This window comes from Lactuca sativa, chromosome 8 (genome assembly GCF_002870075.4).
Source record: "Lactuca sativa cultivar Salinas chromosome 8, Lsat_Salinas_v11, whole genome shotgun sequence".
In the NCBI taxonomy this organism is placed as follows: domain Eukaryota; kingdom Viridiplantae; phylum Streptophyta; class Magnoliopsida; order Asterales; family Asteraceae; genus Lactuca; species Lactuca sativa.
This window is the reverse complement of record NC_056630.2, coordinates 277983323-278005024: the sequence shown is the minus strand read 5'-3', so window position 1 is coordinate 278005024 and position 21702 is coordinate 277983323. Positions and strand designations below refer to the sequence as shown.

Sequence of the window (21702 nt, the reverse complement as noted above, 5' to 3'; positions counted from 1 at the left end):
TGCCCAAGACGTGGATGAGTTGTTTCCATGTCTTAAGTCAATTGAAGATGGAGTTGAAGAAAAGAGATATCGACCTAGCAACTGCTACCCCAGGGAGTTTGTTCTAATTCTCTCTACATTTCATGTTTGTTATTTTTCATGCATAACATGCAATGAGGACATTACATAAATTAAGTGTGGGGTAGGGGGTTGATGTCGTCCTAGTAAACGTAGAATCCTAATGTCCTAATTTAGGTTAATTTAGGTTAATTTTTAAAATTTCTGCATACCAAAAATGTGACTTAGGGATTAATTTAGGAAATTTTGGTAAAAAGTAATTAGGATTCCATGTTAGAGTTATGTTGATGATTGCATGAAGACCTAAATGTTTAGTTGAGCCTATATACGTTCTAGTGCATTTATGGCTTCCTTATTCCAGTGAAATCATGGGACAAAAACACGACCTTGCTTAGCCCAAAGGATGCAATATGTTTAGCATCGTGTACCAGAAATGTATCCAGGAAAATTATTATCGTTAGCCAATAAATGTTGAAGTTGAGCGCCCTTGCTTAAGCATGTAGGATTTTGAGTGAAAGAAAGTGAGGTACATGTTGAAAAAAAAAGAGAGAGAGAATTGCAAGAAAAGTTTGAAGAATTTTAGAGCAACTAAAGTGAAGATCAAAATTCCAAGAGTTCAAAAATTGAAGATACCAAAAATCAAATCAAACAAGGTGGTGAATTCACAAGAATCAAAGATCAAATTATCAAGAAAGTGAAGAATTCCAAAGAGCTCCATAGTGGTATCATAAATTTTAATTCTAGATTATGTATGCTTGGGTTGCTCAACCAAAAATACCTTGAGGATAGGAGGTTTTCTGCAGATGGATTCGGAGGGATGCATAAAATGAGCATTGTTCGGGATAAGTGGATGAATGTTTATGAGGATTGTGAGTATTTAGAGTATGGGGGTCCTTAGGAAAAAATTTAGACACAAATGCATGCATTGCGGTCTTGGCATAATGGTTGTGTTAGATTGGAGTTGTCATATGTGATTCTAATGTGTTAAAATTCAGTTTTGCTTGGGGGCAAGCAAAAGTCAAGTGTGGGGTATTTTGATATTTGCATATTTAGCTTCATAATAAGTATAGATTTTTATCATTTATTAGCTAATTTATCGCATATCATGGACAAAAGGTACTTAATAATTCTTGAATTGTGTTTTCAGTCCAAAAGTGAAGCTCGGAAGCAAAAGGAAGCAGGAGAAGCGGTTGGAGCTCGGGAATTGAACAAAGAAGAAAACCACCAAAAACAACACCTACTCGGCGAGTCCGATTGAAGAATCGAGAAGATAAAGACTCCATGACTTATCATGTATGGGAATGAAGGGATGGACTCGGCGAGTCGGCAATGGACTCGACGAGTCGTTTCGCATCTATAAAGATAACTTCTCAGATCGACATTCGATATTTTGAAACCTTTCTGGAGAAAATAGCTGCGATTGGAGAGTCAGAAAAACCCTAGAGAACGAAGATACAACCTAGAATTCAATTCCGAGGGAGATTTGAGGCAAATTCTCATCATTCTACTTAATCTTTTGTTTTCCATTATGGCTAGACAATTAGAATTCGTTTTATTGCTGTTAATTACCTATATCATGAGCTAAAACTCATAAACTTCTATTTGGGGATACAATATTGATACTATGGTTTGATTTATGGTAGGATTAATTCAATGTTGGTGATTTTGTTGATTTTAGCTTGTTAAAGAACCTTGTGTGTGAATAATAACTATTTTTCTGTCAATAGGAAGATAATTAAATAGTATGAACATCATTTAATTGTCAACCTCATATGCTTATGTGACCACTTCATCATATGACTAGGATTAATGAACATGAAGCTAGAATTAATAAGAAAAATGGGTAAATTCATGTATGAGCTCGTGGGATGACCATCAACAACAAGTTAACTAAAGGATCAAATTAGTTAGCTAATACAAGTCTAAATTAACCCGAATAAATAATCTAGTGAATTAAATTAAATTAGACAATTGATCACTGTTTGAGTTAGTTTGTTCTCTAAGAATTAGTGCAGCGAACGTGAATCTAATCACTTGAATCGGTAACCAATAGAAGAATTAATCTATTGCACTATTACCATAATATCAACCATAGGATTAATTGAGTTGAACTAAACAGAAGTCCTTCCCATTATTGAATTTAGTTAAATCTTTGCTTTTCTAGTTTTTGGTTTAAGTGATAGTTAGTAAGTTTCTAGTCTTGTAAAACTAGAGACAACCCCTACTTATTAATTAATTTAGATAAAATTAGTCTTTAGTTTTAATTTACCGTTCCCTGTGTTCGATACCCTACTTATTTAGTTATACCACAATTGATAGGTCCACTGCCTTCGTGTGTTCATTTTCTAATTAAAAAGTAGGTTTAAAACTAAGTGAGTTTACACACATCAGTGCGCGGTTGACTTTTATATCTTATAAAAATCATATCTAATTCATAAGGAGTCAGATTTCTATGAAATTTATATTTTCGGGATCAGGAAGACGTAAACTTTCGGAATATGTTATAAAAAACATAACTTTTTGCACACTTAGTTTTACAATTTATAGACAATTTAGTTGATTTTTCCTATTTAGCTTAATACGAAGCTTTATATGTTTATCATAGATTGATATATATTACATACCAAGTCTATTTTATTCGAAGTTTATCACTTTCCATAAACAACGATTAGTGACAATTATTTCAATTGTTAGAAGCTTCCATTTGTAGGGCCAATTTTTCTACCATGATTGTGGCAACCATGTTCTCACAGTTTCCCCCGTCAATGATTACGGTACAAACTTTACCCTTAGACGTGCACTTTGTTAGGAATATGTTGTTGCAGAGCCATAATGTATTGTCAATGGGTTTGGTGGGTCGGTGCTTAGAACCCTCTGAATTACTAAGGCCCAACCTTTGTCAGGATAAATGATTTCATCCACCTCCGTTTCTTCCACGTCTCATGTGTCATATGTAGGTTGTGTATCTTCGATTAGTGTTTCCTATGTAAGTGTAACCTGTTGTTGATTGGGACAATCTTGCGCAAAGTGGCCTATTCCCTGACATTTGAAGCAACGAATTAATCGGGCTGGAATGGTTTTTGGAGTAGATGGGGGTCCTTGCGAGATCTCGGTTTTTAATGGGCTTGTTTTCCTTCAACTTTCGGGTGAGAAATTGTTTGGAAAATGTGTTAAGTCGGTTTTGGAAGTGTTGAGCCTAGGTGGATCGTTTTGCTTTTGTTCTTTCCTTATCTTTCCACCATTAGTGATAAGCCACACATGTATCTAAAGGTCCAGTAAGGTTGAAGCTGTACAACATCATATATTTCGGACAATAAAGCACCTAAGAATCGAGCAATGACTTATTCTTTTTATTCATCGGCTCCACAACACATTCTCAACATATCAAATTCAGCAATAAACTCCTCAACAGTAGTGTTCCGTTGGGACGAGTTGTGATATTCTAAAAGGCCTCTTGGCAATAGTTTACTGGAAGAAATTTGGCACGCAATAATTGATTCATAAAACAAGTAACTTAATGTCAACAATTATGCAAACTTACGTAACTAAATGTCAAATGTTCCCACCACAAATATGCATACTTACGTAACTTAATGTCCCTTCTTGTGTTTATTTTTTTTTCAAATGTTCCCACCACAAATATGCATACTTACGTAACTTAATGTCAACAATTTTTACCTTATAATTGTTAGGAATGTCTTTCAGGTCAAAGACACGCTCCATTGTGTTAATCCATTCAATGGAGTCATGGGTTGAGCCTTCCCTTCGAATTTAGGAATATCAAATTTCATTCCCATATTGCACACTAGGTCTATTTCATACCGCCTCTGGGGTTGTTGTCGTCTCCCAAAAGGTTTTTAACCATCACCATCACCGAAAAAACCAATGTCTAATTCGGTTTCTTCTCCTCATTCTTGTTGTTTCAATTCTAAGTCTCGGACTCGTTGTTGTAACTGTGCAATTTTCGCAACATCACGTGGATCTCATACGTTGGACTCGTTGGCTCTATCAGTGTCTTTGCGTCTCTACGGGGTTATTTTTGGTGTCCTTATTGATTGGCAGTTATTGCGATTTGTGAGCTCTAATACCAACTGATGCAGTTTCTATGACAATTCAATTGGAAAGAAAAAAAAAACTATGGATAATTCCTAGGAAATGTACGTTTATTCAATAAAAAAACTCTCCTAACAAAGCATTTATCGTGGTCAAATAAAAACCCAAAGAAAATCCAAAAAAATATCTAACAACCAAACAAGAAAAACATTGGTTCTTTTAAAACTTAAAAACAAGATAATTATAAAAATTAAAACCCCTCTAAACATGGAATGGTCTGGGTCCATTCAATGGGTCAGATGGTCATATGCATCAATTTTTCTTGGCTAATTTTGGCTAAGGGCTATTTTTTGGCTATTAAATAATAATTCATTAAGAATATTGACTATCTTTTTTCATTTTCTCCTTTATTTATATTGTTTTTTGATATAGAAAGTTTCTTTGAAATTTGTGTATATATGTGTTGTGCGGTGCGGTGCAGTTTGAACCATAGTTTCATAATTAAAAACCGTGAATGCGTCGTATAGTGTGGTTTGACCAAATAACAAACCGCAAACTGCATCGTAAATATATAATCCACATTTGCAGTGCAATGTTGCCACTTATACTATATATGCGGTTGGTCTACACCTTAGTTGATCATTTTAGGCTAAAATAACATAGAAAATACGATCAATTGAATAGTTTGATTTGATTTTAAATTCCACTCCATAGAACTTTAAATTGAGATCGTGTCTGCTTTTCCTTTACCTCATATTCTTACTCGCTTACTATACAAATAAACATATAGAGAACTTAAACACAAGTTGCTGGTTTGCCCGAGAGGTTAAGGGGGAAGACTTAAGATCTTCTGCACATAAGTGCGCATGGGTTCGAACCCCATAGCCAGCATTTGTTTTTATCACTTTTTTCACTGCCCATTATTATCACTTGTTTATAAATATACCCTCTACGGTTTGTATTTTCCAATTAGGTCATTGTAATTTCAAAAAATTGTTCATTAAAATCGTTTAATTTCTTATTTTGGCACTAATTCAACGTTGTATCTTCATCTTTTGCTTAAAAAACGTTCCATGGATTGAAAATCAAAACTATCTCGAGCCAGTATTATAAATAATAAAGTTTTGTCACAGATTTTATTTTTATTTTTTTAAATACATAACAAACATATATTGTAAAGGTAAAACAGTAATTTAGATTGAATAATTATAATATAACAAAGCATATATTGGGATACGAAGGAAAAAACATGATAAACATAAGGGTAAATTGTACAAAAGTTATTATGTTTTTACAAAAAAAAAAAAAAAAAAAATCGATTTTGGGTTTGTATTATTTTTGTTACAATTTAGTCATTAGGTTTTTTTTTCAATTTTGACTATTTGACTGTCAACCTAATTGCCCTCCGACTTGGCATAACACGAGTGAGTTTTTGATGATATGACACGATAACATTATATTATTTTGTTATGTGACGTTGATATGACATTGTGACATATCAAATTTTAAAAAATGGTACAAAAGACACTAAAGGAGTGTTTCACACATATATATATATATATATATATATATATATATATATATATATATATATATATATATATATATATATATATATATATATATATATATTACTTATTAGCTTGGATAGTAGACAACATGATTTACAAGAGTTATAGTTACATAAATTTTAAAGATGGCTTTGAGTCATAGTCTAAATGAATATTCATTTTGAGTTGAAGCATGAAATGTTTCATATAGGAGATGGTGGTTGATTCGACAATGGGGGTAAGACTTCATTAGTGCAAGTGAAGTATCCAATGAGCGTATATGGATTAGAAAACTTCATAGTTAACCTTGGATTTGTTTTGAGTAACAAATTGTCATTAGCAACATTCTGTGAAAGTGCAATCATATTGATTAAGTATTCTTGAGATCACAGAAGGTTAATGCATAAGAGGAAATTCTACTACATCCAAGAAAAAAGGTTGAGGATAGAGATCTAGTTGTGAAGTGAATATTTTTTCGATGATTCCTTGACAATAGTGATGACCAAATGAAAACATGATATGCATGCTAAAGTACATTGGCATGAAAAATGTTGACAAGTTTAGTTGTTAAGTCGATTACACCAAAACATTTGTAAGGTCCCAAAAATCAGAGTAAAATTTTCAATTTTTCAAAACTAATCCAAAAACCATAATTGTTTACAAATCATTGTTTCCAAGAGTAAAAAATCAAATCAGAGTATCCCAGAAATCCAACATCATAAAGATCAAGAAGATGTGCACGATCACGCACTTGTTTTCCCACGATCGTCTGAAGTACCTGAAACAATAAACTGAAACTATAAGTCAAAACTTAGTGAGTTCCCCCAAAGTACCACCACACAAGCATATAACAACATGCATATTGGGTTTATAACTAACAGACTGGATTGCCCCTGAGTCCACAACATGAGTTTGGCTTGCCTTCCGGCCCACAGCTCATATCAGGCTTACTCCCGAGCCTACATCATAAGTCTAGCTTGCCTTCCAGCCCACAACTCATTTTTGGCTTACTCCCGAGCCCACAACATAAGTCTGCCTTGCCTCTCAGGCCCATAAATTATGGCTGGCTTGATCCTAAGGTTGTTGGCTTCCGCACAAAGCTGTATCGCCTCAACCTAACCACACTATGTCGACATATACATAACAGATAACATTTATCCAATAAACAGTTATGTAACAACATAATTTTTCAAAACAAATTTTCATTTCTTAAAAACATAAATTCATCCAAATCAAACCATAAAAATCCAATGTATCATAATCATAGTACAAAACATATCAAATCCCAAGATCAATTATCTCCAAATCCGTCTGTGTGTGTGTGTACGAGTCATGTCGGCGCCTTCCCACGATCCTCGCTAGTACCTGAAACACATCACACTACAACTGTAAGCATAAATGCTTAGTGAGTTCCCCAATATACCACTTACACACATACACCCTTCCAGGCCATGACCTTCCGGTCCATGTGTCTCAGGGGACTTCCGTACCGACCCAGTAAACCTTCCGGTCCCACCCGTGTCGACCTTCCGGTCCATAACTCACTGACCTTCTGGTTTACATCATAATCCCTTTCGGCCCATAACATAATGCCTTCCGGCCCATATCAAGCATAGCATACATAACGCATACAAAACAGGCAACTTAACATATAATGCATATAGCTTATAGCATACCAGACCTTCCGGTCACACATAGGTACCCTTCCAGGTACAGTATAGTGAGAAGACTCATCTCGTATGATGTCTAAGTCTCACGTGCTCGATATTTCTGAATCTCGTAACCTCGACCTAGCCTCGCCTAATCACATCAAATAATCATTCTAAATCATTAACGGCTCGCAAGGCTATACTATATTCCTTCTAAAATTCCACAGAAGGGTAAAAGACCATTTTACCCCTCCCTGACCCAATAGTCCACATGTTGACTAAAACCCTAAAAGTCAACAAAAGTCAACAGCAAGCAGTATGCGGGGCGTACCAGCTCCTGTACGCGGGGCGTACTCTTGCATTCCAGAAACGGGGTACGCAACCCCTTACGTGGCGCGTACTGGGATTACGCCCGGTGTAATGCCCAGTTTCCTTGTTCAGCACATTCAGGTCTTAAACGGTTAAGACTTGCATCCAAACTTCAGATCTGACTCCTCTAATATGTCTTAAACCATAAAGTTGGAACCTTTAAGCCTTTGCATGGCTGTAAAGGTCACCTTGTGCTCAAAACACCTTTCCTCTTTCCATAATGAGACTATAACTCATGCATGCCACAAGATCCACTTCCAAGACTCGATTTTTATGACTCCTCAACACATATTACACTAAAAAAGGTCAGATCTAAGCTTATGGAGACTCTTTGCACATAAAGTCTCCAACTTTGAACCAAAAACCCTAAAAATGGTCCAACAAGCAAAACCTATGAAGAACAAGGAAAGCTTTGAGCTTTTTACCTCAGGAAGGATCTCCAACCACTGTAGAACTCGGATCTACACTTGTTCTTCAACTTCTAGCTCCAACAATGGCTCCTTCTTCTCCTTCTTCACCTTGAAAAGACAACTTCAAGCTCAAAAACTCACACACAAGCTAAATCACGAATCTCAGCTCTTCAAGGGCTCTCTCAAGGGTGTATGGTGGCTAGGGCATGGGACTACATGTTCCTTTTATAGAGCAAGGCCACTAATTAGGGTTTTGCATCTGGGCCGGCCCATCGTACCCGGATGACCCGCGTACAAGTTAAGCGCGCGAGTACGCGCGGCGTACACCCCAGTACGCCCAGCATACTCACCCATTACATCTTTCACTTTAAGGGACTAACTAGCCAATTCTCCAAAATAGAAGGGTTATAAAGCTAACCTGGTTTTGGGCTGTTACAAGTTAATAATATAACCAATCAACAAACTAACATGCAGATCTACATATCATTATCGCATAACAACATCTTACATAATAGGACTCAGATCTAACAGATCAATACAACATAACAACATCCTCTAAACCAGGATACGTAACCCATTGGGCCAACATTGGTGCCTTCGACCCTTATTTATAGTGAGGAAAATGCACCTCTTAATCCGGTAAGATAGTTGAACATGACACTGCTCATATAAGCCCTACAAGTCACCTATGCGAAGACTTTTGACCTACTAAATAACCTAAGAATACAAGTAATTTTGAGGGTCAACACAGGGTTGGTGAGAGTTATAGGCTTTCTACTAGTGCAGTAATCATACTTTTAAAATGACTAAAAAGAATTGCCCTTATAAGTAAAGCCACATTTATTAAATGTTTTGTAGAGAACCTTTTAGTGATACCTTCAAAGCCAAAAGGTATATTATTTTTAAGTAAATCCATACTTTAAAAGTTTTGTAGAAATAGAGAAACCATAAGTAAATCCATATTTAAATGTTTTATGGATAGAGAAAGACAGAGAGAGAAAGAGAGAGAGATAGAGAGAGAGAGAGAGAGAAAGAGAGAGAGAGAGATAGAGAGAGAAACCTAATCCATGGTTTGTAAAGAGAGAAACCAAATCCATGGTTTGTAGAGAGAGAAACCAAATCCATGGTTTGTAGTGCAAGAAACCAAGTCCATGGTTTGTAGTGCGAGAAGCCAAGTCCATGGTTTGTAAAGAAAAAGAGATCCAGCTAATGTTTGTAGTGAGTCCTATAACCGAGCAATGTGACTGAAGTACCCCCTACAACGCTTCATTGGATGTCGTAGAAATAACTATAGATAGTAATCACCCGCTTCAACTTGACCATCATGGTTGTAGCTAGCAACCACAGGAGAGGGTGTCAAACCCGTATAGATCTATATATATGTATCTTGCTCCAAAGATTAACGGTTATAGTAGTGTGGCTATGCTAAGTGTTTATACTTAGGTAATGAACAATGTCTCACTATAAAAGCAATTAACTAATGTACATGAATAACCTGTCCTATCTTATACATGGATAAGCATACATGGTGTAATGTTCGAGAGTGGATAGCTCTAACTTATACGTGGATAAGTCACCAGGAAAATTGATTTACGATGAATAGAGTTTATAAACTATGAATATGTTCGACAAGTATATATGTGAAAATGTATGATACTCGCTTAATAATGGTAAAGCTCATAGTATTGTATGTAAGTATGATCTTTGAATATCATTTGAGTAGTAATATTACACGGCATAATATTTATGACACACAATTAACCACTTATCATAACTTGTTTCGAGTAAAAAGGTATGTTATTATAACTAGTTGTAACCTTTTTCAAACAACTATAACATATGAAAATATCGAGTTTAATAACTAGTTTTCGTTAAACGTAAAATGTTTTAACTAGTAACATTTGTAACCAAGATATGATTTTCAAGAGAGTTTTGCATAAATGAGGTATAAAGTTTTCAGGAGCACCACCGGTGCTTTGGCTTTGCTGAAGAAGGAAGAAAAACAAAAGTGACAACAGATGGTGAGAGGGGCTGCTTCGGCAGCTCCTCGTTGTTTCTTTCTTCCTTTTTGATCCGACAAAAAATGCAAACGAAAGGGGAAAGGTAAATCAGAGATAGAACAATAGCAACAAATGATATTAAGGGAGATTTTTGGTAGCTTTGATCGGCTAGAAAAGAAGGAAGGAAAAGTGGGTGGGTTTCCATCTCCATCTGATCGAGCACGGAAGAAACGAATGAAAGGCAAATCGAGGGAGCTCCCGTGGTTGCTGGGAAATCATGAGGAGGGGCGGAGGGACACGTTTTTCTGGAAAGTTTTCTTTCTCGGCTGCTAATTCGCTCGTCGGAGTTGTGGCTTCGAACTCTAGCAGCAGGTGGAGAAGGGTAGCAGCTAGTGGGGTTGTTCCTAACTAGTTTCTTGCGATTTTTAAGCCTCTTTGAGGTTGTTTTGGGTCTCGTGTGAGGGTTGTTTTGGGGGCTGCTTTGGTCGAAGATGAACAGAGAGGTGCAACAGTGCTCTCCTTCTTTGGATTTTCTTGAGATCGAGAGAAAAAGTTCAAGAGGGAGTGAGATCAGAGGGAATGGTGAATGATGGATTTTTAGTGATCTACTAGTACTTGTATGTGATCTTGGAGGATTTGTATGTACAAAAAAGATATTAGAGATTTAGAATTGGTATACGGAAGATTTTTGATATATTTAGAAGATATATATTGAAGATTTGAGTTAAATATGCTTAGTGTATGGCAAAATCGACAGTGAGTTAGAGGGATTGGAGAGAAGCTTCAATTTGAATCTTAGCTAACTTTCAAAAGTCAAAGTCTTTCTTTAATTTTTTTTAAAGATATATTGGGTTTTAAATATGTATAATTTATATTTGTGATCTAAGTCTCAATTTTCAATTTTTGTGCCATCATACCGTCTCATGAAATTTCTTTCTGAAAATCTTTGTTTGTTGTCTCGGTCGTGATGATCCCAGAAACATAGATGGAATTTAATTTTGATATACCAAACTCCATGAAATGTCGTTTAAATTTTCGCGATTAATTGGATCTGATTCGACAGATTTTACGAATATGATTTTGGCTGAGATTAAAATATCATAAAAATGAAATTAGATAATAGAACATAGTCTGAGTTCAAAAATGTTCTCAAAAACAATTTACGAGGTTCGTAGCTAGTCCAAATGAAGCAGTGTATGGTTCGTTTCAGGAAATGTAGATAAATACTGATTTTTATAATTTGAAAGAGGCTTAACGTCTTCATACGATCTCCGTTTTGGACGCTCTTTATATCCACAAAATTAGGAGAACAAAATCTATTTATATTTATTATCCATAGCTCTCAAGTATACTTAATAGAAAATTTTAATTTTAACATCACAAATAAATTTAATTTTTGGTGATTTTCAATTCGATCTCCAACGATGGATGGTTTTAGTAGTTTGAGATATTCTGAAAGTAATTATGAATATAATATCTTTAATACACATTATAAAGATAAAATTGCATACAATTGGTCCTTAATACATAGTGGTTCACAGTGGTTGGACCGTCGAACTCTAACCAATTTTTACCAGTTGTTACAAACAACATCCTCTAAACCAGGATATATAACCCATTGGGTCAGCATTTGTGCTTTCGACCCACAACTACAATGAGGAAAACCCACCTCTTAGTTTGGAAAGATAGTTGAATAGAACACTGCTCCGAATCTCATGTCTACAAGTCACCTAAATAGTGACCAATCTCAACTACAACTCAAAATAACCAAAATAACCTTACATCAAACTTGGTTAAATCTTGGTTAAAGTCAAAAGTCAAAGAAGCCAACTGGGTCAACTCAGCAGAGTATGCCCAGCGTACTCAACTTCTACACACGGTGTACAAGAATCTTAACCAACTACGGGCTGTTGACCACGTACACACATCGTACCATAGGGTACGCCCATCATACATACCAGCCAACTTTTCCTTCTACTTTGAGCTTAATCCCTTAAGCTCCTTTCATCCAAAATCCATATCTAGTCCCAAAATAACAACTTAAGTCATAAAGTTTCCAACTTTATGACTTTTCATGGTTAAGAAGTGCTCAATACTAAAAAAAACCCTAACTTCTTAACTCATTAAGACATTATAACCCATGCATGGAAGGAAACTAATAACCAAGATTGCATTTTTATGACCTTAGACACTCCAAAACATTTAAAAAGTCATTCGAATAGGTCTAGAGCATGCCATACTCAAGAACTTCATTGTTTGGGGACAAAAATAACATAATAACATGATACAAGCTAGATCTAACCAAATAAGCATCAAGGTATAAACTTTTTACCTTCTGGAGATGGAGGACGGTGCAAAACATCTAGATCCAAGGTTGGTCCAAGCTTCCAAGATGTTCTCCTTTCCTTCTCCTTTCTCTAAGAACACAGACTAATGGTTCAAGAATGCTCAAAAATGGATTAGAGTTAGCTAGGGTCCAATATGGAGGTGGAGGCTAAAGAATGAAGAGTTATCAACGAGTTAAGGATGTTTAAATAGGGTCCAAATGCTAAAAATTAGGGTTTGCTCCCTAACCACGTATATCCAATGTACTCAACGTATGCCCAACGTACTTAGCAGCCCCCACCTTTCATTTAAGTGCCATTTGTGACCAATTTGCAAGAAATTCTCATACCAAGGGTCAAAATGTAAAATACTTGGAAATCGAGATGTTATAATGTTTATATAATAGATAAATTTATAGTTGTTATGGTGATTAAATAATAAGGAATTATTTATATTCAAAGAGTATGATGCCATAGAACTATTAGTTTGTTATTATGTTTCCTGCGTGTTACTTCCTGACTATTGATTTATTTGAAATGCCAGAGTCAGTTACACTTCTGGAAGTAGGTATTGATTTAAGACTGTCATGAATTGATTATAGATTGTCCAAAGGGATTGTCCATTGCATATGGATTACTGCAATATTCATGAGTTCTTGAAAATAGGGATTTTAAGTATTGGTTAAACCTACGCTTATAGATTACTTCATGGATTCAATCACGAGTAATTATAAGACAATAATATCTTCTATTCTTAAAACAAAGATATATAAGTCATATTTTGCAAATCAATTGTGCATTGGTTTACTCTAACATATCTCGTAATTGGGTGTTATAAGTATATTTCCATGTATGACATGATGAGTGAAAGGTATGATTATATAGTTAAAGTTTATTCTTTCCTTTTGCCATAACAGGAAAAGCGATATCTTTGGGCCCTTTGATGAGTTGTTACCTGATATATGTAGATTTAACAATATAATTCATACATATTTCTAATACTTTAGCTACAATTATGTTTATTTTGGAACAAAAGAAACTTATTATGTTTAACATATGTTTTGTAGCGGCAAAGACTTGCCCGGGACAAAGGAAGCATACGAGGAGTCGGAAGCAGGAAACAGGAGCTAAAACAAAAGAAGAAGTAAAGAAGATTGAAGACCACGTCATGGTGATCTCCAACACGACGTGGTGAATGGAATATTTGTGATCAATAAGATGACTTGGCAGATAAGGGTTTAACTCGAAGATCACGTCGTGGTGGTGGTCAACCACGACGTGCTGTACTGATTTTGATAATTATAAAATGCCAAACATTAGGTTGAATTAAGAGGCATGCAATCGGTTTTTCTGAGGTTATTTTCGACCAAAACCTTTAGAAACCCCAAAAAAAAGATCGAAAGTTAAGTGAAGGTTAACAATTGAAAAATATTTAGAAGAAATTCAACATTGATCTAGTTGGTTTGCTTTTCATACCTATGTCTAGCTTATTTTACATGGATCTATTGTGTTTTTCTGTTACAATGAGAGGCTAAATACCTTTTACTTCTGTTTGGTGAAGATGAACGTGATCCATATATGTTGATTTTGATTATTGGATGATTATATTTTAGTTTACTTGTGTTTGATATATAAACCCTAGCATGTTTAGTTCTAGTTTATATTGCTTATAAATCAGATTTTGTGTAATAATTGATCATATTAATTGCATGAATCTATCTCCTAATTGCTTGTGATCTTTAAATAATTAGAACTAGGACTAATCACATCATAGATTAGTTAATTAAATCTAGTAACTTTAACTATGTTAAAGAGCATAATTAATATTAATTAGTGCTTGGTTGCTTAACTTGATCATAGGAAAGTAACTACTATCATTCATAGTCCAATTGATTTTAATATCAATTTGGTGTTTAACTTATGCATGATCATTGCTTGTTAATGCATAAATTGGTAGGCCTATATATTTGATCATAATAGCTAGAAAATTGGTAATCAATATAATCTATCCATTAGAAATCAACCATCAGAGAAAGTGAAATCGGATCTAGGCAGAAGTATTCTTTTAATTCTTGAAGTTGACTTGTTTTTTATTTTTATTGCTAGTTGATAGTTTAAGTTCTTCTGATCTTGAAAACTCAGTAACCCCCCAACCATAGTTTGTTTCTTAGTTTAATTAGTAGTTAATTTATTTAACTGAATTTTGTTCCCTGTGATCGACACCCGACTTACCTGAAGTATACTATAATCTAACTAGGTACACTGCCTATAGGTGCATAGTTAGTAAGAGTTTGTTAGATTATAAATTTAAGACTAGTAGGTACTTTTATAAACATTAATGTTTTTTAGCGTCATTGCCGGGGAACGACTTATTTGATTCATAGTTAATTGCTTTTAGCTATTTGATCCTTTTGTGGGGTAAAAACCACAAAAGTTATTTTGGTTGCATTTAGTTTGTATTATTTTTCTCTGAGAAGCAACCGCGTAGTGGTCATCTTAACCACATCATGCTCTCATCTCAGTCAATTTTTAGTTTCTTAATTTTTATTCCTTTTACATGTTTTTGTTTTGTTTTGTTTTTGTTTTATTGATTTATGACCCGAGGATCTAAAACACCAATTCTTCCTCCACTAGAAGATCTAAAACCAGCTTTCCACAAGAAGAAAGGCAAGAAGGGCGCGTCGAGCAATACTTTCAAATCAGAAAAATTTGAGCTTTTCGAAAGGACGCCAGATAAGAAGGAAATTGGATACGATCCAAAAACATCTATCGAAGAAAGTTCAGATGAGGAAGAGATAAAAAGCAAGGTTGAAGAGATAGTGGATATCACGAGAATGACAATGGGAGATTACAAGAAGAGGATACGTGAAGAATATGGACCAGGTCTAGTTCCACCCGAGATACTGTCCAAGAGAAGTTTTGAACTTAAAGGGCATATTCTATCCATGCTCAAGGATATACCTTTCGCCGAGAGAGAATATGAAGATGCTTTCAAGCATATTGATGAAGTGAAGGACATTGACAAATACTTCAATGTTCCTAATGTGCCAAGAGAAGTCGTGTTACTTAGGATGCTTCCGGTGATATTTATTAGTGAAACCAAGGTTTGGTTGAAGTCACTTGCACTTGGATCCATTATCATGTAGGAAAATCTTCATGATGCTTTTATTGAGCAATTTAGTCCACCTTCGATGATCTCGAAGCTTAAAAAGAAGATTACAATTTTTCAACAAGAGGTTGGAGAGTAATTGTATATAGCATAGGAGAGATACAAGGGTTTGCATAGAAGTTGCCCTCAACATGATCTTAATGTCCAAAAAGAAGTTTCCATCTTCTATGATGGAGTGAATGTAATGACTAGACAACTTCTTGACTCCCAAGGACCAATGATGATGAAGGAGTTGGCCACCATAAAAGAGTTGATTAAATAGTTTGCGAAGCACTCACGCGAGTACCACAACCCACAAGAGGATGTTACTAGAGGTAAAGGAGATAGAGGGAACAAGAACATGGCTGCGATTTTGGCAAAGTTAGAAAATATGGATAGGCGAATGACAAAGTTGGATCAATCAATCCATGCAATAAGAGTTAGGTGTGATAATTGTAGTGGGCCACATTTGACCAAGGATTGTGATTTAGATGAAAATGAAAATAAGAAGGCATAAGTGTTCTACTCTATTGGTGACAAGTATGATGAAGATTGGAGGAAGCCCAAGAAGGAGTAGTTGCCATATGAAGAGTACAAGAAGCAGAAATAAAAGAAGTATACACAACCGGTCGGGGTTTTTTTACCAAAAAGAGCAACCACTACCCGAAAAGAAGATGGATTTCGAGTCGGTACTTCATAGATTTATGGAAGCATCTAAAAAGAGGCATGATGCTACTGATGCTAAAGTGAGAAATCATCAAGCTTCCATCAAAAATATCGATACTCAACTTGGGCAACTTACAACAATTGTTAATAAGAGTTTACCACATAGAAATCAAGACCGAAAATCACAACCTCATGTAATAGTGATCTACACCCAAGAAGAGGTTCATAATGAGCCAACAATGACCCATGAAGTAGCTACCATACAACCCAATTCTGTTTGGAATAAGAGAAGCCCGGAGCCAAAAGAGCAAAATAGTGAATCATTCACTGATTATTCACCACGTCGTGGTCTCGAGAAGATAATTTTTTTTATCTCTTTCATTTGTATCAACCTCCTTTTCCATTCCCATCTCGAGCAATCAAACACTCTCTAGAGCCTGAACAAAAGAAGTTTATGGAGCAAGTGCTCTCACTCTCGATAAACGCCCCATTTCTCAAGTCAATCGCTAAACTTCCTAAGTTTGCGAAAGATGTGTAATAGGAAGGAATTGGAAAAGGCATCAACAGTAGTGCTTAAAGAGTTGTGTTTAGTCGCGATCATCAATGGATTGCCAATCAAGATAGGAGATCCAGAACTCACATTGCCTTGTGAATTTTCCACTTCTATAAATGCTTTAGCCAATTCGGGGGCAAGCATTAACCTTATGCCTTATTCTTTCTACCAAAAGCTCAGATTACCAAAGCTCCAAGACAAAAGGATGACAATTCAGATGGCAAATCACTCGATCACTTACCCACAAGGAATAATTGAAGACTTATTAGTAAAAGTGGGAAAGTTTGTTTTTCCAGTTGACTTTTTTGGTTCTCGACACCAAGGAAGATGAAGAACTTCCCATTATTTAGGAAGACCATTCTTGAGTACCGCAAGAGATCTAGTTGACATCTGCGACTCAAATCTCACACTTCGTGTAGAAGATGATGCAATTACCTTTGAGATGAGTCCAAAAGTGAGTCATGAAGTGCCAAGAGATGGAGTGTCAAAACTGGATGCTATGGAAGAGGATTTTGATGAGTTAGTTGCAATTGAGAAGATGATGGAAGAAGAGTTGAAGGTTTGGGAGAAGCCTCATGGTGAAAAAGTCAAAAGTTAGAAGCCAAGAGCCTCAATTCTTATGACATTTGAGGTAATTGCATTTACTACACCCAAGGTTCTAGAGGAAGAAGTAATTGATGAAATATAAGAGGACTTATATGAAGAAGTGGATATAATTGATGAAGACATGGGTGGGAAATTAGAGGAGCCTACAATGTTCAAGATGGAGGTAGACATGGAAGGTCCTAAAGAAGATGACAAGAAGATAAACAAGGTGAAAAAGCAAGGTAAAAGGGTAAAGCGTAAACACGAGGAAAGTGCCAACAAAAAGAAGAAGGAGAATTCAAAGAAGGCATACAAAAGAAGAGTTCAAGCTTATAAGTGAAAGTGGAAAGAACAAAAAGAGAAAAGGGAGATCCCACTCCCAACTGCAACAACGTAGACTGGGAAGGAGTATGGCTCACGACTCCTCAAAAAGAAGCGCTTCCCGAGAGGCAACTCGATGTTTTAAGAGTTTGCATTTTCTTTCCCTTTTTTAATTTCTTTTTAGTTTTTTTTTTATTTTTAGTTTTAGTTGTTAGCTTAACCAAATGATCATGTGTTTCTCTAGTCTTCTGGTTTTATTTTGTAGTGTTAGAAAGAAAATACATGAAGCAGTAAAGGAGTTTAATGGATGAAAAAGGCATGCAATTTTTGAAGATTAAACTTGAAGACCATTTTTTTAGTAAGTTTGGGGTTCCTACATGATGAAAAGAAGAGTTTTTGAAGAATTTTACCAAAAGAAAGATCGGGAATGGTACTAAGAATTAAAAAGAGTCAATGCATTACTTTGGATCTTAAAAGATGATATGATAAGACACCACAACGTGGACATTATCACCACGTCGCGGCATTTAATTTTATCGCGACTGCATCCGACTGACACCATGACGTGGCATCACTAGACCACGTCATGGAGATTTCATATTTTGCGACCATGACGCCCATTTTCTCGACACCACATTGTGGCGTTACTTTCCCAGTCGTGGTAGAGGTTCAACACACTTTTGAAGAGTGGTTCTTTGATTTATTTTGATCTAACATATATGCCTTGACAAGTGAGAAGTCCATAATTATTGTTTCTAGCTATTATATGAGATGAAAGAGTAAGAACGTAAACAAGTAACTAAAATAACACCCGATTTATAATGGAAAAACCCAAAATTGGTAAAAACCCACTTTGAATGAACACTATATTAATCTCAATGTTGAAAAGGGTTACAAAAGTGTAGAACGGGAATGAAAAGGATAATCCAGAAAGATGATATTATATCCTATATATAGGAGTAACTAAAATGAATACTAATCTACCTCTTTTACTTGATGGGCAAGGAACCAAAACAACTCAACTAATATAGCTATCAGATTCTTGGGCACTAAGTTGAAAACTGTTTGGAGCATATTCAACAAACTCCATATTGCGACGAAACCAATCTTCAACAATGTAACCTTCAACCTTCTAGTGAAATGAAAAACATATAGTGTTCAAAAGTCCCTAAGGACTTAATTTTAAATACCACCCAAATCTGAAAAAAAAAGTTCAAATTTGGTGGTCGGAATCGGCTTCGTCATCATGTCAGTCGGGTTGTGCTTGGTGTTAATCTTTTTCACCTTGATATCGCCTTAGGCAATGACATCTCTAATGTAATGGTGTCGTATGTCATTGTGCTTCATTCACTTGTGGAACATTGAATCCTTGGTAAGGCATATCGTACTTTGACTGTCACAATAAATTATATTGCATGAGTAATCACCACATAGCTCACCGTACAACCCTCTAAGCCAAGAAACCTCTTTACACGCTTCCGAAATAGCCATGTACTCATCTTCTATAGTAGACAAAGCAACGGTATATTGAAGTGTAGCTTTCCAACTCACAGCACACTCGCCGATAGTAAAAACATAACCTTTTAAGTGATCTTCTTTTGTCGAGATCGCCTGCATAATCAAAATCAACGTATCCACATAGCCTAGTTGTTGATTTCCCAAAATCCAAACAAGGATTAGAAGTACCTTAAGGTATCAGAAGATCCATTGAATGGCTTTCCGATGTTTTTTCTCGGATTGGCCATAAAATGACTTACAACACTCAAAGCATGTGATAAGTCGGGACAGGAACAAACCATAGCATACATTAACGATCAAACTGCACTTGAATAAGGAAACTTTGACATCTAATCAATTTCATCTTTTTTTGTGGAGAATGTCTAGAAGAAAGCCAGAAATTCCCGACAAGTCGTGTGCTTACCGGTTTGGTATTTTGCATGTTGAATCGATGTAGAACTTTGTTAATGTAGCTGCTTTGGCTTAAGTATAACTTTCCTATGGATCGATCCCTTAAAATTTCCATGCTAATTATTTTCTTTGCATCACCCAAATCTTTCATCTCAAACTCCCAGCCAAGTTGGTTTTTCAGTTTGGTGATGACAGACTTGTCTTTTGCAGCTATAAGCAAATCATCAACATAGAGTAATAAGTAGATAGGATGCCCTTTTTCAAATTTTAGGTAAACACATGAATCATAATCTGATCTTCTAAAGTTTTTAGACATAATGAATCTATAAAACATCTTGTACCATTGTCGGAGTAAGTACTTTAAGCCATAAAGCGATTTCTTTAACCGACTCACCAAACCTTCTTTCTTGGGAATAGCAAAACCTTCGGGTTGCTCCATGTAAATGTTTTCTTCAAAATCACCGTGTAAGAAAGCGATCTTCACATTAAGTTGTTGAAGCTCCAAAATCATGCATTGCAATAATGCTAAGTAAAGTACGAATGGAACTATGCTTGACAACGGGAGAAAACACATCAGTAAAATCTATACCTGGTATTTGGCTATACCTTTTTGCAACGAGTCGGGCTTTGAATATGGAATCTTCCTTTTTCTTGTACACCAATTTGCATCTAATTGGCTTCTTTTCCTTGGGTAATTTGAAAAGTTCTGAAGTTTGATTCTTCTCTAGAGATTCCATTTCTTCTTGCATTGCAGTCATCCACTTGTCAAAATCAGAAGTAGAAATTGCTTTAGTATAGGATGATGGCTCCTGATAATTTTTAAATTTCCTCGGTAACCGAGAAAGCATAAGATACTGAATTAGAAACATTAGTGAACCCACTAGGAGGTCTAATAACCCTCCTAGGTCTATCATTTTCAATAGAATGAGATGGGGACGAAGAGCTTGAAGGAGTTGATGAAACATTGTTACTCGGGTTGAGCGAATTGCCTTGATTTTCGGTATTTTCAAAAGTGATAGTGTGCTCCACCTGAATTTGAGCACTCTCATGAGAATCAATATTATTAGGAGAAGCCTAGGATGTGTCTAAAATATTTGGAAAAGAACCATGTTGAGAATTGACGTGGCTGTTGGGTGAGTAATACGTCACAGTTTCGTTGAAAACGAAATTTCGGATTATAATTACTTTGCTTGTTTCGGGATTCCAAAGCTTATATCCTTTCACCTGTAACCAATAAAAATGCATTTAATAGCTCTAGGATTCAGCTTACCATTATCAACGTGAGCATATGCAACACACCCGAAAATATGCAGCTCCAAATAGTCTGCGGGCGAACCGAACCAAACATCAATTAGAGTCTTCTTGTCTAATGGAATTGAAGGTGAACGATTGATCAAATAACATGTTGTGGAGTCTACTTCAGACCAAAATATATGATGTAAAGATGCCCCGGATAGCATACAACAAGCCTTGTTAATAATGGTGCGATTCATCCGTTCAGCTACATCGTTTTGTTACGGCGTATGAGGAACGGTGTAGTGACGAACAATACCTTCAGATTTGCAAAATGATTCAAAATCTTTTGAACAAAATTCCATACCATTATCATTCCTTAACTTTTTAATTTTCTTCAAAGTTTGATTTTCGATCATAATATTCCATTCTTTAAAGGCAAAAAACGCGTCAAACTTGCTTTCCAGCAAATAAGGCCATACCTTTTGAGAGTAGTCATCGACTATCGCCAACATATAACTTGCACCACCAATATATTTGTGTTGGTAAGGATCCTACAAATCAGAATGTATGTAATCTAAAATGCCTTTGGTGGTGTGCTTGCCAATATTGAACTTTAGCCGCTTAGATTTACCGAAAACGCAATGTTCGCAAAATTCCAGCTTGCCTTTATTGAAACCATCAAGTACACCCTGTTTATTTCGTTCAGACAATCCAAATTCTATGTCCTAATCAACAATGCCATATTTTAACCGCATCGGTTTCTGAAGACGTGGCAGACAATATTGGACTAAAATTGGAAGCAGTTTCGGGATTAACCGAAGAACCGTGTTTGTGATCGATTTTGGATTTTGTTAGATCCTTTGGGGATGATTT

At 35.7% G+C, this 21702-nt stretch overlaps 2 non-coding genes across 2 annotated transcripts; one reads left to right on the top strand and one right to left on the bottom strand.

Annotated features, from left to right (window-relative positions):
* Positions 1-4918: 4918 nt before the first annotated feature.
* On the top strand, positions 4919-5001 carry TRNAL-UAA (transfer RNA leucine (anticodon UAA)). Its single transcript has one exon. It is a non-coding gene; the product is annotated as a tRNA-Leu (tRNA).
* Positions 5002-15612: 10611 nt separating this feature from the next.
* LOC111904925 (small nucleolar RNA R71) lies at positions 15613-15719 on the bottom strand. Its single transcript, XR_002854676.1, has one exon. It is a non-coding gene; the product is annotated as a small nucleolar RNA R71 (small nucleolar RNA).
* Positions 15720-21702: the final 5983 nt, after the last annotated feature.